Source organism: Corvus moneduloides, chromosome 1, assembly GCF_009650955.1.
Source record: "Corvus moneduloides isolate bCorMon1 chromosome 1, bCorMon1.pri, whole genome shotgun sequence".
Classification (NCBI taxonomy): Eukaryota; Metazoa; Chordata; class Aves; order Passeriformes; family Corvidae; genus Corvus; species Corvus moneduloides.
The window spans coordinates 142,382,412-142,394,481 of NC_045476.1; positions in this window are offsets into that span (position 1 = coordinate 142,382,412).

Below are 12,070 nucleotides of genomic sequence, written 5' to 3' on the forward strand. Positions count from 1 at the left end.
AACTCCATCCAGGTCTTCCCAAAGGAAGGGATCTCTTTGGTGAGTTCAGAGCCCCAGACTTTTAGCTTCTTAGCCCACATCTGAAACTGTTCCTGCAGCCTTGAAAAATCTTCTTATGTCTATGGTTCCTATCCTCTGTAGAAGAAAATCAGTCTGAGACTGAAGCAGGTGGATGTGGTCTCAGTAGCAGGCTGTGTATGAAAGGCACCCATGGCACACTTCCATCCATCTTCCAAGGCCAGCATAAATCTGTCTGAGTAGAGTACTCAAGATAGAAGAAGGCAGAAGGAGCAAGTCTGCCATCCCCAAAGGCAGCTTGCTTCTGTCACGGCGAGGGCAGGAGCTGCAGCTTGAACAGAAATTGGGGGGGAGGGGGGGGGTATCTGCAAGGGGTAGGAGCGAAAAGACTCAGAGGAAGAGTAGAGCATAGCCTAGACCAAGTCCTGTGGCTATTGAAATCCTGAGCTCAGGGTGCAGGTGATTTTGGTGTGCTTTGGGCTAGAGGCAGGGGTTAGCTGAATGCTGCCATTCTGTGCTTGAAATTTTACTCCCCCATTTGGTCTCTGTTGGTTTTTACACAGGATGCTCATCTGCACAGACATGTACCAATTGGCTTGGCTACAGCTACATCTATGAGGAAGAAAATGGTTTAGAGCCAGATCCTCAGCTGGAGTAAATCAAGCAGATGTGGAATCAGGCCAATTGAGACCATGCATGAGATCTCCCAGTTTCTCCTCTCAGACTGTTATATGAAACTAAACATAAGATACAGTAGCTCCCTATCTTTGCCTTGGTTTTGCACACTGACATTTTGTCCAACTTCATGTGCCAGGGTAAACACAAGGAAGGTGATCACATGAAAATAGTATCCAAATTGTCAATGACTCGCCAGCTGAGACAACTGTAAGGAAATATGGGGAGAGTTGTCACCACTCACTGTTTTAGGAAAGCAGAAGCATAATCCATGAGATCCTGCATAGATTCAGACCCGAAAGATCTTTATAACTCTACACCCCAGTGTACAGGATCTAAGAGCCAGTTCTGCAGGTATAAGAGGGTCTGGGCAGCCCTGCCCAGGAGCCACATCTCTTGAAGCTCAGTAGTGAAGAGATGCTGCTGCCCCACAGAGTACTGCCCATAGGAGACCACCTGACGCTGGAATGAGAAAGCAAGGACCCAGCAGTTCCCCCTTTCTGGGGCTTCTGCAGGATGCCACCAGGTCAGTCTCCATGTCCCGTTGAGCCGCCTGAAGGCTGCTGTCACTTGTTTGGTAGTATTTGCAGAGCTTGGGGGGCTCTGCGAGGTGTTGGTAGGAGGTACATTGCCGCTGCCTTTTCCATTAGCAGCACACCAGTGTGAAAGGGACCATTATACAGCTCATTTCAGAAATACAAAAGGATCCTTCAGCACCACGGGCACCCTCCACTGGTCAGGCAAGCCAACCAGAAAGGTGCTTTACATAAGCAGACAAAAGCTTCAAGTAGCCTTTGCAGCATTGTGGGTCTTGTGCCTGGAAAACCAAGAGGAGCCATGAGTGCTCCAGCACACCATGCCCTGGGACAGACCATGGGCACTCCCATCATCTGCAGTGCCCAGAAGGGCACCCCACACCCCAGCCCATTCCTCTGAGATTGGTTAAATTGGCTTTTACACCATTTTGAGAGCTCAGGTGTGCTGCATGAAAAGCAGCAGCTCTATATAAGGCTTAAAGTTAGCATCAGGCCCCCTGGCTCAGATTCCCTTGGAAGCATCTTTCAGTGAGGAAAAGGTTGTAGATAAAAATGATACTGGGGTTTTTTTCCCTCCAACAGCTTGCAAATAGTAGGGAAGTATGCATTGGCCTGGACTTCCTGGCTCCATAGAGATCATTCCTCTGTACAGCCCCTCTGATAAACTGATGAACAATGATTGTGGCATCCAAAGGTGGCTGGTGACTTGCTGGTCTGCAGCACTCAGGGGAGCGGCTCTTTGGTTTTCACATCTGGGCCAAACTCTAACAATTGTGTGACCTTTCAAAATCAGGGGAACTTTCCATGAAATACATAGGCAGCCAACTATTTAGGTCTGCAGAGTTACTGCAGTGGGACATTACTTACTTATCACAAACACAAAACTCAGGAGAGACAGTGTGGTCCAAAATTTGGATAGCATGTCAACCTTCACATTAATGCACTTTCTCTGTTATTAAACAGAAACATTGTATTTCTCCAGGAGCTTAGTCAGAGCCCGGGTTAATAGGAATAGATATCCAGCTTCATCATCCCAAGGTGTTGATCAGGGTTTTCCTACAGCATCTATGTGCCCTAATTCCAGACAATCCTCTCCCTATAAAAGCAGCTCTACTCCCTGTCACAACAATGCTGAGCACTATTCCTCCATAAAGGCCATGGAAATCAAAGCTTGTGTTTCCTTCCTGAGTCAATAACAACAAGTGCACTACACTTACTTCCCCACCAGTGCAGGTGGCATGACCCTCTTACCACCACCCACAGTGGGCCACAGCAAGGCCTGCCACTAACTGCTGTGTGGTAGCCTTTGGACAGCTTCCAGCAGCCCTTTTATTCCCAGGGTCACTTCACTGCCACACGAGGCATACACCACACTTTCCAGTTGGGATTGCTCTTCCTCAACAGTTGCCTTCCTCACTTTTGAGCAGGTGCTGTTTGCAGAACTCCAGCCTGCTTTGTTGCTCTGGCACACAAACCATCATCTTCTCATGGAGCATCTGCCACCTCGGAGAAGTGGCATGCTCATTTTCTTCAGCTTCTCCCCATCCTGAATGGGCAGCAGAGATATCCTCTGTAAAGTCCAGGAACTGGGAAGGGCAGGAAATGGAGATGGCAATGAGCTCTTTTAACTCCCTCTTCTGAAGCAAGACCCTCTCACAGTGACTAGACACATTGGAGAGCCATGACTACCTCCATCAGCTACCCCAGGGTCCCCATGAATGCCTCAGGGGTACACATGAGCCAAAACCCAGAGCAGTGTTCACTACACTTAGTAACAGCTGCTGTGGCTTTTTTGCTCACTTGGCATTTACGAGCAGCTCCATTGCTCACACACCTCTGAGCATCATCACTGTTTTGAGTTTTGGTTTGATACAAATATCCAGAGCTGGAGCTGGGCTGTTGAGCTGTTGCTACTCATGTAAGCGACATGACTTCCTGTTCCCTTCCAGCACAAATAAGAGGAATAAGAACTCTACAATTTGTTTTCTACATCGCCTTTTTTATACTTTTTTTTTAATTTTACATTTCTATATTGTTAATGAAATTAACATTTTAAAATACAATGGGGTTTTTTTGCCCATGGAACCAAAACTTTGCCATGGTTGTGCACAAAGGGGACAGGAATATGCATGCAATATGTCGAAAATTGCAATGTGTAAAGAAAATGTGCTGCAAATTCCACACCCTCCATGCAGGACAACATCTGTCTTTTTTTTCTGTTTTCAGTCCTTACTGCAACTTGAAAAACCTGTTAGAAATAGTCAGTATAATTACAGTATTTTCTTCATCAAGATACATCACAGGCTGCCTGCAAAAGGGAAATGCTGAGCTGCTCCAGTCTCCACGATGGGAGCTACCCATGCCTGCCCTCACGTCATATACATATTTCTCTGCTTCCCACAGCCTTCTAGGAGGAATCTCTTTGAATCTGTGGAAACAAGGGATGGGTTGCACCGTGCCAGTTGTGTCACTTTAGGTGAATTAGGAGCCACCAGCATGCTGGGGAAAAGCCAGTGCAGCTGAGCATAGTGTCTGGGTTTATTGCTCAGCCATGCCAGGGAGCTGTGCTCAGTAGAGGAAGGCACAGTCCCTACTCCTGGTGTCACTGTCACTTCCCAGGGATCCCCATGGCACACCAGGAACCAGCACATTCACCTGCACCTGGTTCCTGCAGCGCTGAACCTGCCAGGTCTCTGAGCATCCCAGCTGCCCCAGCCACTCCTGCTGTGGAGGGGAACAGTCACTGATTTTACAAAAAACCCAAAAAACCAGAATGCTGAGGTGAGAAGGGTTGCTAAGGAACTAAGCCTGTAATGAAATGAAAATGTTCTCTTTGTTAACTCTTTGGCATTTTGTCTTTTCATAGTCTGCTTGGGACATGGTATTGAAAAAATGGAGAAGGCAGAGATGAAAAAACACAGAAAGTGATATTTTGCCTCCTTCCTTGTAGAATCTTCTTCAATATCAACAGTGAAATTACTTTCAGTGATATTTTTTCCACATAAAAATCTTTTTTATTCTTCTTAGGAATATGTCTGTTCCACTGAGGGGGAAGAGCTTTGCATCATAAAAATTGGAGCCACTTTTATGTAAAAATAAGAAAGCAAAAAAACCACTGGGGAAAGCAATTTTTTTTGCATACCAGTCAGCCTCCCCTTTTCCTATCAGCATTTTGCCAGACCAGTCTTTGGGAGGTGGTGTGGTGTGAATTGAACTAGCAGAATTGCAAGGGTACAGTGCACCTGAAGAAAAAGAAAATTTTGTTGCTGTGACAGTGATGATATACTTCAAATGTGGGAGTAGGAAGGAGTGACTAACACTGAAAAAGCCACAAGTGGAAGAGGGAGAGGAAGGAGGAAATAGTAGATGCCCTCATCTCCAAGGGGCCAGAGAAAGGACAACATTCAGAGTGGTTATTAGCTGCACAAGCTTTTGAAAGTAAAACTAAGTGCAAGAGGAGTAGAACCTGCAAAAGAAAAAGCAGAGGGAAGGGTGTGAGAGGGGAGCATTGTTAGCCTGATCACAGGAGAGAAATGGTTATTTACTCACCGTGCTTGGCTGGGATGGAGCAGAGCAATGTCGGAGCCGGGATGGGTGCAAGGGAGCAGAGCGGGTGATCAGCAGGCAAGGAACAGCAGCACTGAAAAGGATGGATCACTCCAGGGCAATGGTTTATACTTGTTTCATTATTTAAAGTAGGCTGAGGCAGGTAATTACTCATGAGTCTGACCACGAGGTATTTAACAGTTGAACCACAGAAGAAGCTGTATGCACAGCCTACCTCTGCCTGGCAGAAGGCATAAGTTGATGATTAATACAGCATAAGTCACACCTCACTTCTCCCATTGGCCATTGGCCAAAATGAGCCCATTTTCCTTGAGGAATAGGTCTGTCGTGTACAGCTCAGCTCCTGCCTGTTAGGGATGCTGTGAAATTATGCCTGCACCTTGCCAGACCATAGATCCAGGCAGAGCTGCAGCTTCTCTTCCAAAGACACCCATCGCTCCCATCCAGCTGCTCACTGCAGCACCACAGCGAGACTGAGTGAGACATGGGCTGTAGGTGGGTGCTGCACCCAAGGGGACCTCCAGGTTCAGGGGATCCCTGGAGACATGGGATGCAGCCCCGGAGTCAGGGGCTGATGCCTGGAAGAAGTGCTGCACCCTGAGGCAGCATGGGCTGTGTTTTCTGTGGGGACAGGAATGGGCAGAAGGCATGGTCATCCAGCCCAAAAGCAGTACAGCCTGTTTGCATGTGTTGGCTTGCCCGTGTGTACTTGTGGGTGTAGAGCTCAGCAACAGCTTTTTTTTTTTTCAGTTGCACTATGCTCGTTGTGATAACAGGAGGCTTAATTTTGAACAGCACTATGAAACCAGTGAAATAGATGTAAGTATTAGCTGATACTCAATACCAGGAATGACCTGTCTTTTATGTCTTCTCACTGTTCTGGAAGAAGCCTACCAGAATGCAGGACACATGTTTTCCAACTCAATAGCAGGTATCCAGCTGGAGAAATGTGTTTCCCTGAATTATAGCCATATGCTATATATCCCACTTCAGCATATCATATAATGTTCCATCTGCACAGAATTTGACACTGCATAAAACAATCTGCTTTGAATTTGAATGCATATACTTCCTCACACAAAACAAAACCCTCTAGCCAGTCTATGAGTCTAAATGCCTCGGAGCTTCTGTTGAAGCTCGTGCCACAAGCAGAAAAGACCAGAACCAAAGCTGTAGGGAGAAGAAGGCATTATCTCTGGGCCGTTTCATCTGAAACAAATTCTGCCTTTGAATTTGTCCTGGTGGTTGCTGATAGTGAACAGAGCAGAACCCAGAGCAAGAAGTATTTGCAAACCCACTAGGACTACCAAGCTGTACAAAGCATAAAGCCCAGGATTATACTGTCCTGGCTTTCTCTAAACTGCTCTAAACCTCTCACATCTGTAACAGTGTGGTACTTAAGGGGCAGCTAGAGAGTAGATGCTTCAGCAATTTCTAATACAATAATTCTCAATAATTACAGAAAAATTCAGAAAAAAATATCATGCATGTTGAAGACAGCTCCTCCTTGCACAGACCAACTGCTATCACAAGTCAGTGAGGCAACATGGAATGGGTTTTGTTGTTTTTCAAGCAAATGTGAATGCTTTCCAGTTGTTTGCCGCATTTCTAATGGCCCCAGGTCAATCCCTTCTTCCTTGCCCTCTTAGGTGTTCATCTTAATATAAAGAGCACTCTTCTTCCTGAGATAAAATGTGAAGTCAGAAATACTTGACAAGTCCTTAAATGATGAACATTCCTTTATTTCCTCTATCTCTCTCAAAATCTTTCAGCCATACCTACAGTAGATGCTCAATGTTTCATGGTTCTACTGCCTGTTTTGTCAGTCATGAATTTGTTTGCATTGTCTCCCAGCAAAACAGCCTTTGGCAGAGGTACATCCCAGGTTAAATAGGTTTTTAGACTCTAGTCTATAAGAACAAAAGAAAGACCAACTGCATGAAAGAGAAGAGTCAGTACAACTTCAGTGCTGCTAATGACAATATTCTGCTTGTAGAGTATTGACAAAAAGGGACAGGAGTATGTTTTACAGAATTCCAACTCTAGATAACAATAGTAATTTATGTCCCTCTAAAACAACAAAGCAAACAAACATTTGGGAGCTTGTGTCACACTGGATGTTCATCTTCACTAATCAAAGATGTATGTGAATGGGTTGATTGGCAGGTATGCTGTACTCAGTTCACAGCTGTGCCAAGGGCCTGCAGACACTTATCCAAGAACTGATTCCCCTCATGTCTGCAGGGTTTCTGGTTCAAGATGGACCAGACTTTCCATTGCTTTTATTTGTCTGATCACAGTAATATCCAAAACTCCTCTCTAGAGCTCCACATCTGAACCAATATGAAATAAATGACAAACAGAACAGCAATGTTAGATTAAAACTCTTGAGGACACAAAACCTAGTTTCTGAAAAATATTTCAGAGTCAGCTGTAGGACACAGCTGTCTGCAGAACATCTGCTGGAAAGTGCAGATAACTGGTTTAAGGCTGATTGAGGTTTGGAAGTTTTTGACCAGAATTGGCATCAACAGAAAATTGTGCCTGGTGAATTCACAGAAGCACATTTTTGTCATGCTATGACCCATTGTCTGGTTTATGATGGCAACAAGAAACTCTCATCCAGTGCCGGACTCCATCAGAGTGGAAGTGAACAAAGGGACTCTCTCATTCTGAAGCATTCATCTGGCTGCATTAAACAGAATGCCTTATATAAAGTTATGACAGACATTTATTCCACTCTGCTCAGTACTAATGACATCCCAGAAGGAGTACTGCCCAGTTTAGGTGCCAGAATAGGCATCACAATAAATCCCCTTTTTCCCATTTCAAGAGCAAAACTCAGATCTGTATGTCTCCAGGGAGATAATTGCAGATGAGTGTGCAACAGGTTTTATTTCTCCTCAGTCTCAGGCAGTTTATGATGAAAAGATCTTAGGCACTGTGGCCCTGCAGAGTTCTCCATGCAACAGCATCTTGGGAGCTCCACTCCCTCCTCTCCTGATGGCAAGGGACTGAGCAAGGCCCACCCTGGAAGACATATCTGAAAATATTTTTTCAGAACACAGAAAGAGCAAGCTGGCCCTGAGTAAGTCTTACATACATATCTGTTGTGCCCAGATATCCTGATGTCCCAGGTCATGTTAGTCTGTGGTCAGCAGACTACCAATGATCCAGAAGATGTCAGAAAATGATCTGTTAGATCATGATGCCTAAAACTGGGCACAGCATTTTACCTGAGCTCTCGTCAGTCTAGATATCAGAATATTTCTGACGCCTAATATCCTGGTTGTTATACTCTGGAACATCCTAGGCAACTGAATTGTTCATTCATTACCTTGTATTCAGAATTCATTTCACTATACAGTCCAGATTCTCTTTTGTAGAAGCACTATTAGCTAGGGGTTTTTTATATTTTGCTTGATGTTATCCTTTCTTAAGTGTAACATTTTGCATAAAGTGCTTAAATGTATATTGTTGCTATTACATTTCACTTTATTTATATGAAACTGCCCCTTTAATGTAGCAAAATCATTTTGGAAAGTTATGTGCTTGAGTTGCATGCCACTCTTACCAAGAAGAACACGAGACTAAGTAGATGTGATTTGTTCTGGATAAATTCACACTGGATATTTTTATCACATTATCATTTTGCAGTAGCTATTTTATGAAGCACTTGAATTTTTTGCAGTAATTCTCAAAGCATTGGAGGTATCTGAGACAAGGTGTCTGGTCTGTAATTCTTGGTACCTTTTAAATTTTCTCTGTGTTCTTAAATACACTTATTAATATTTCAGAAATTCCTGTGGTTAGTTCCCCAATTATACCAGAGTAAACTTCTCCAGGACTTTCTGCTATCATTATATGCCCTTTATTCAAAGGTTCCTTCACTTCTCTTCCATGAGCTGCATTTCGATTCCCTTGCTAGTTCTAAGTGTGTTCAGCCTCTCATATCAAGTGTCCCCTCCTTGCAAAGGTGATGTTTCACTCTTCAGCCCACTCCTTCATTTGTCCTTTGTTCAACATCCCCATTAATTGATAACCCTTTTCCTTTTTTCCTAATTTCTTTTTCTGATCCCTTTTGCACTCTTTATACTTCAGCCTTCTCTTTTACTTATCCTAGTAGTGTCTTTGCTCACTTTTTGTATGATGGGTTCTTGTCCATAGATAACCATGCAGCTTCTGACTCAGACCCCCTGTATTTCTCCAATGCTGCCCTCCTTGCCAGCAGGATAGGTTCCTATGAGATGTTTAACTAAGGATTTCTTCCAAACTGCCTGTTTTCTTAAGAGTCTCCTTTTGGCTCCTCCTTTCAGAACTATCCTTATCAATTGCCCAAAGTGAGGAAATCTGCCATACAGGAGTTATTTGGTCTTGCTCTCCTCCTCCAGAGACACATGAGCTCAAATTGCCTTCTAGCAAGTTTCTCTTTATTAATCATATCTATCATAGCTTATCTGGCCACATCTCCCATAACTGCCTTCACTCTTTGAAACAAAGAGTTGTCCAAACACATTCCAAAAACTTGAGGAACTTTTTGTGCTGTGCTATACTCTTGGGTTTTGTTTTGTTGGTTTTTTAATTTTCTTACAGCAGATAACCTGGTTAGATAAAGTCCTTGATTACCACTACCTCATATCCTCAGGACACTCCCAGTAGTTGCTCAAAAATGTGACATCAACCTCCTCCTCATTCAGTAATCTTTAGTAGAGTTTTACTGTTCCTCTGTTTCATCTCCAACCACTCTGTCTTTCCCCCTCTCTGGGCTTCTATACATTCCCAATATACCAGAAAATACTCTTCCCTTTTTTACTGCCTCTACTTCCTACACAGATTATACTCTCTCTGCTAATACTGAAGTGCCACAATTTATTTCACTGAGCCTGTGTGATGCTGATTAAACTGTAGCCTTTGTTGTGTCCCAAGACTTCTTGTTCTTCCTGTTTATTCTCCATACTCTTACCATTAGAGTGAAAACATCTCAGATGTTTGGCAGGTTGCCCTTACATTATCCTTTTCGTTCTTCTATGGCTCTCCTGAAATTTCCCACTTCCATCACAGCAATGAGTTGTCAACCAGACCTCTACTTTTCTTACTCACCTGAGGTCTCTCCTGCCCACTCACTTGAACCCTGCTGTCTTAGGAGCATTTTCACTCATTTTTCTCTAGTAACAAAATTCTCACATTCTGGAAAGCAGTGTTTTTTTCACTGATTTAACAATGCTCCATAGGATGGAGATTCTCCTTAGGGTCTTCCTTAAAAATGGTGCAGAAAGTTGTTAGTAGGAAAGCAGTCTTATTGGATAAAGGTCCACAGTCCAACTTCAGATTTCTCAGTTCCAGAGAGGGGGTTGACAGCATTCATAGTCTAAACAAATGCTAGTTTTATCAATGCTAGCACATTCGCAAATACTAAGTCCTGTACTCTGCATCGGGCTGATGTTGTGCAAACTCAGGTCTGCGTAAAACCTTGGGAAAACACTTTCTAATTCCCAACAGCATAATACACTAAATAGTGATGTATATTAACTAAGACAGTGGTACTTTGCAAGGCTGCAGTCATCAAGGAATAGGCAGATGATGAGTGTAGCAGGGACAATATGTTGATTCTCCTCCCTCACAGTTATGAACAGCTGGAACATCCTCAGTTTACAATGGGTCTGACACTGCAAAGAAACAAGAACAAATATTTGGAAATCTAATCACATAATATAGCTGAATGCTGACAAGAAGACCCTGCTCTAGGGGAGTATACTCCTTTACAGCACATGGCTGCTATGTGAGAGAACAAATTACACATTATTGATATCTGCTGTCCTGCTGCCCAGCCTCTGAATGATTGACAAGGCTGAAGTTCACTCGACTTCCTCAAGGCTTCAGATGCGCTTCCGAAGCAAAGATAAGAGGCTATGAAGGAAGATGTTTCATACAATGTGATCAGCTCAAATGAAATTTGAGGTTAAACACTGAATTGTTAAAAATAAACATGCTTATTTTATAAATGCAGTAAACAGACCAACTTCTCATCTACATGGAGATAACAAGGAGGAAGACAGGATCTGCTCTTCATGGGAATTTCCAGCTATTTTCCCCACAAAAAAAAAAATTAAAAAATACACCCCGCCCACAAATAAATGTAAGAGGTACTCTGTGGTCCAAAAAGGAGCTTACTTATAAAGTAAGGGCTTAAGTCCCATGCTGGATTTTTCATTCATGTACTCAGAATTTGTTCCAAAGCATATCTATACTTCAAAGATGAGTCAGTGGTTTTCTTGTGCTTGAGCAGCACAGCCAGTGTGATGGATGAATTGTGTAATGTCTGCTGATAAGTATCACACCATCAGCCAGACCAACTTCAGCTGTCTTCTGTCCCTTGTTGTCTATTCCCACTATTTCATAGATTCTGCTCCCTCTTCTGGCCAGCAACATAATAAAAGAAATAATTTCCCCTTTTTAAATGTGATTTTGAGCATGGGGAGTTGAGAAATGGAAAAGAAACTTCATATTACTTTGGCAGGACAAAGAGATCCGAGCTGTGCATCCACTGCATTTCCATATTTGGATTTCTCTGTAACAAAGGCTTGCAGTATTTGTAGTAAAAAAGCTGAAAAAATAATTACAGGTATTTTTTGCTACATTTTCAATTTACTGGTTATCTCTTGGGGGAGGGTAGGAGAGAGGAAGAGAAGTACAAGGAAAGAAGACCATTGATCAGCTTTGCAGTTCCTATTCACTTCTCCCTCTCAGCACCATATTGCTCCTTTTCAGGTTTGTGCAAAAGAATACTGCAGACCTTAAAAAGGAAGTGAGAAGAGATCCCATCTTCAGGAATAGCAGGCTTGCCAAAATGGGCTCAGATAATATTATATTAGCTATAGCATGCAGAGCACACGCTCAAAAAGGCCAGTGTTTTCTTTCAGTAAGCAAAATCCAAAAGGCGTGCCTCCAAAGCAGATCCTGCAGTTTCTAACTATATTTGCTTTTTTTCAGGTTCTCTCACTTCTATTGGAGATTACCAACCATAGACATCTGGGACAAACCTTTTCTGGCCATTAAAGACATCACCAAAAAGTCAGCTAACATAGAAGGTACAAACTGCACTACACTGTACATCCAGGACAGAAAAACATTGCCTCTTTAATGACTTCCTTTGATGGAAGTTTTCTGAGGCCTCCCACAGTTGAACTTTGTGTGATGAAGCTCCCCAAAGCCATGTCTGTGGCGGAGCAGAAAGGACAACTCAGTGACAGCACAGCTTGCCACCAAGTGTGTGA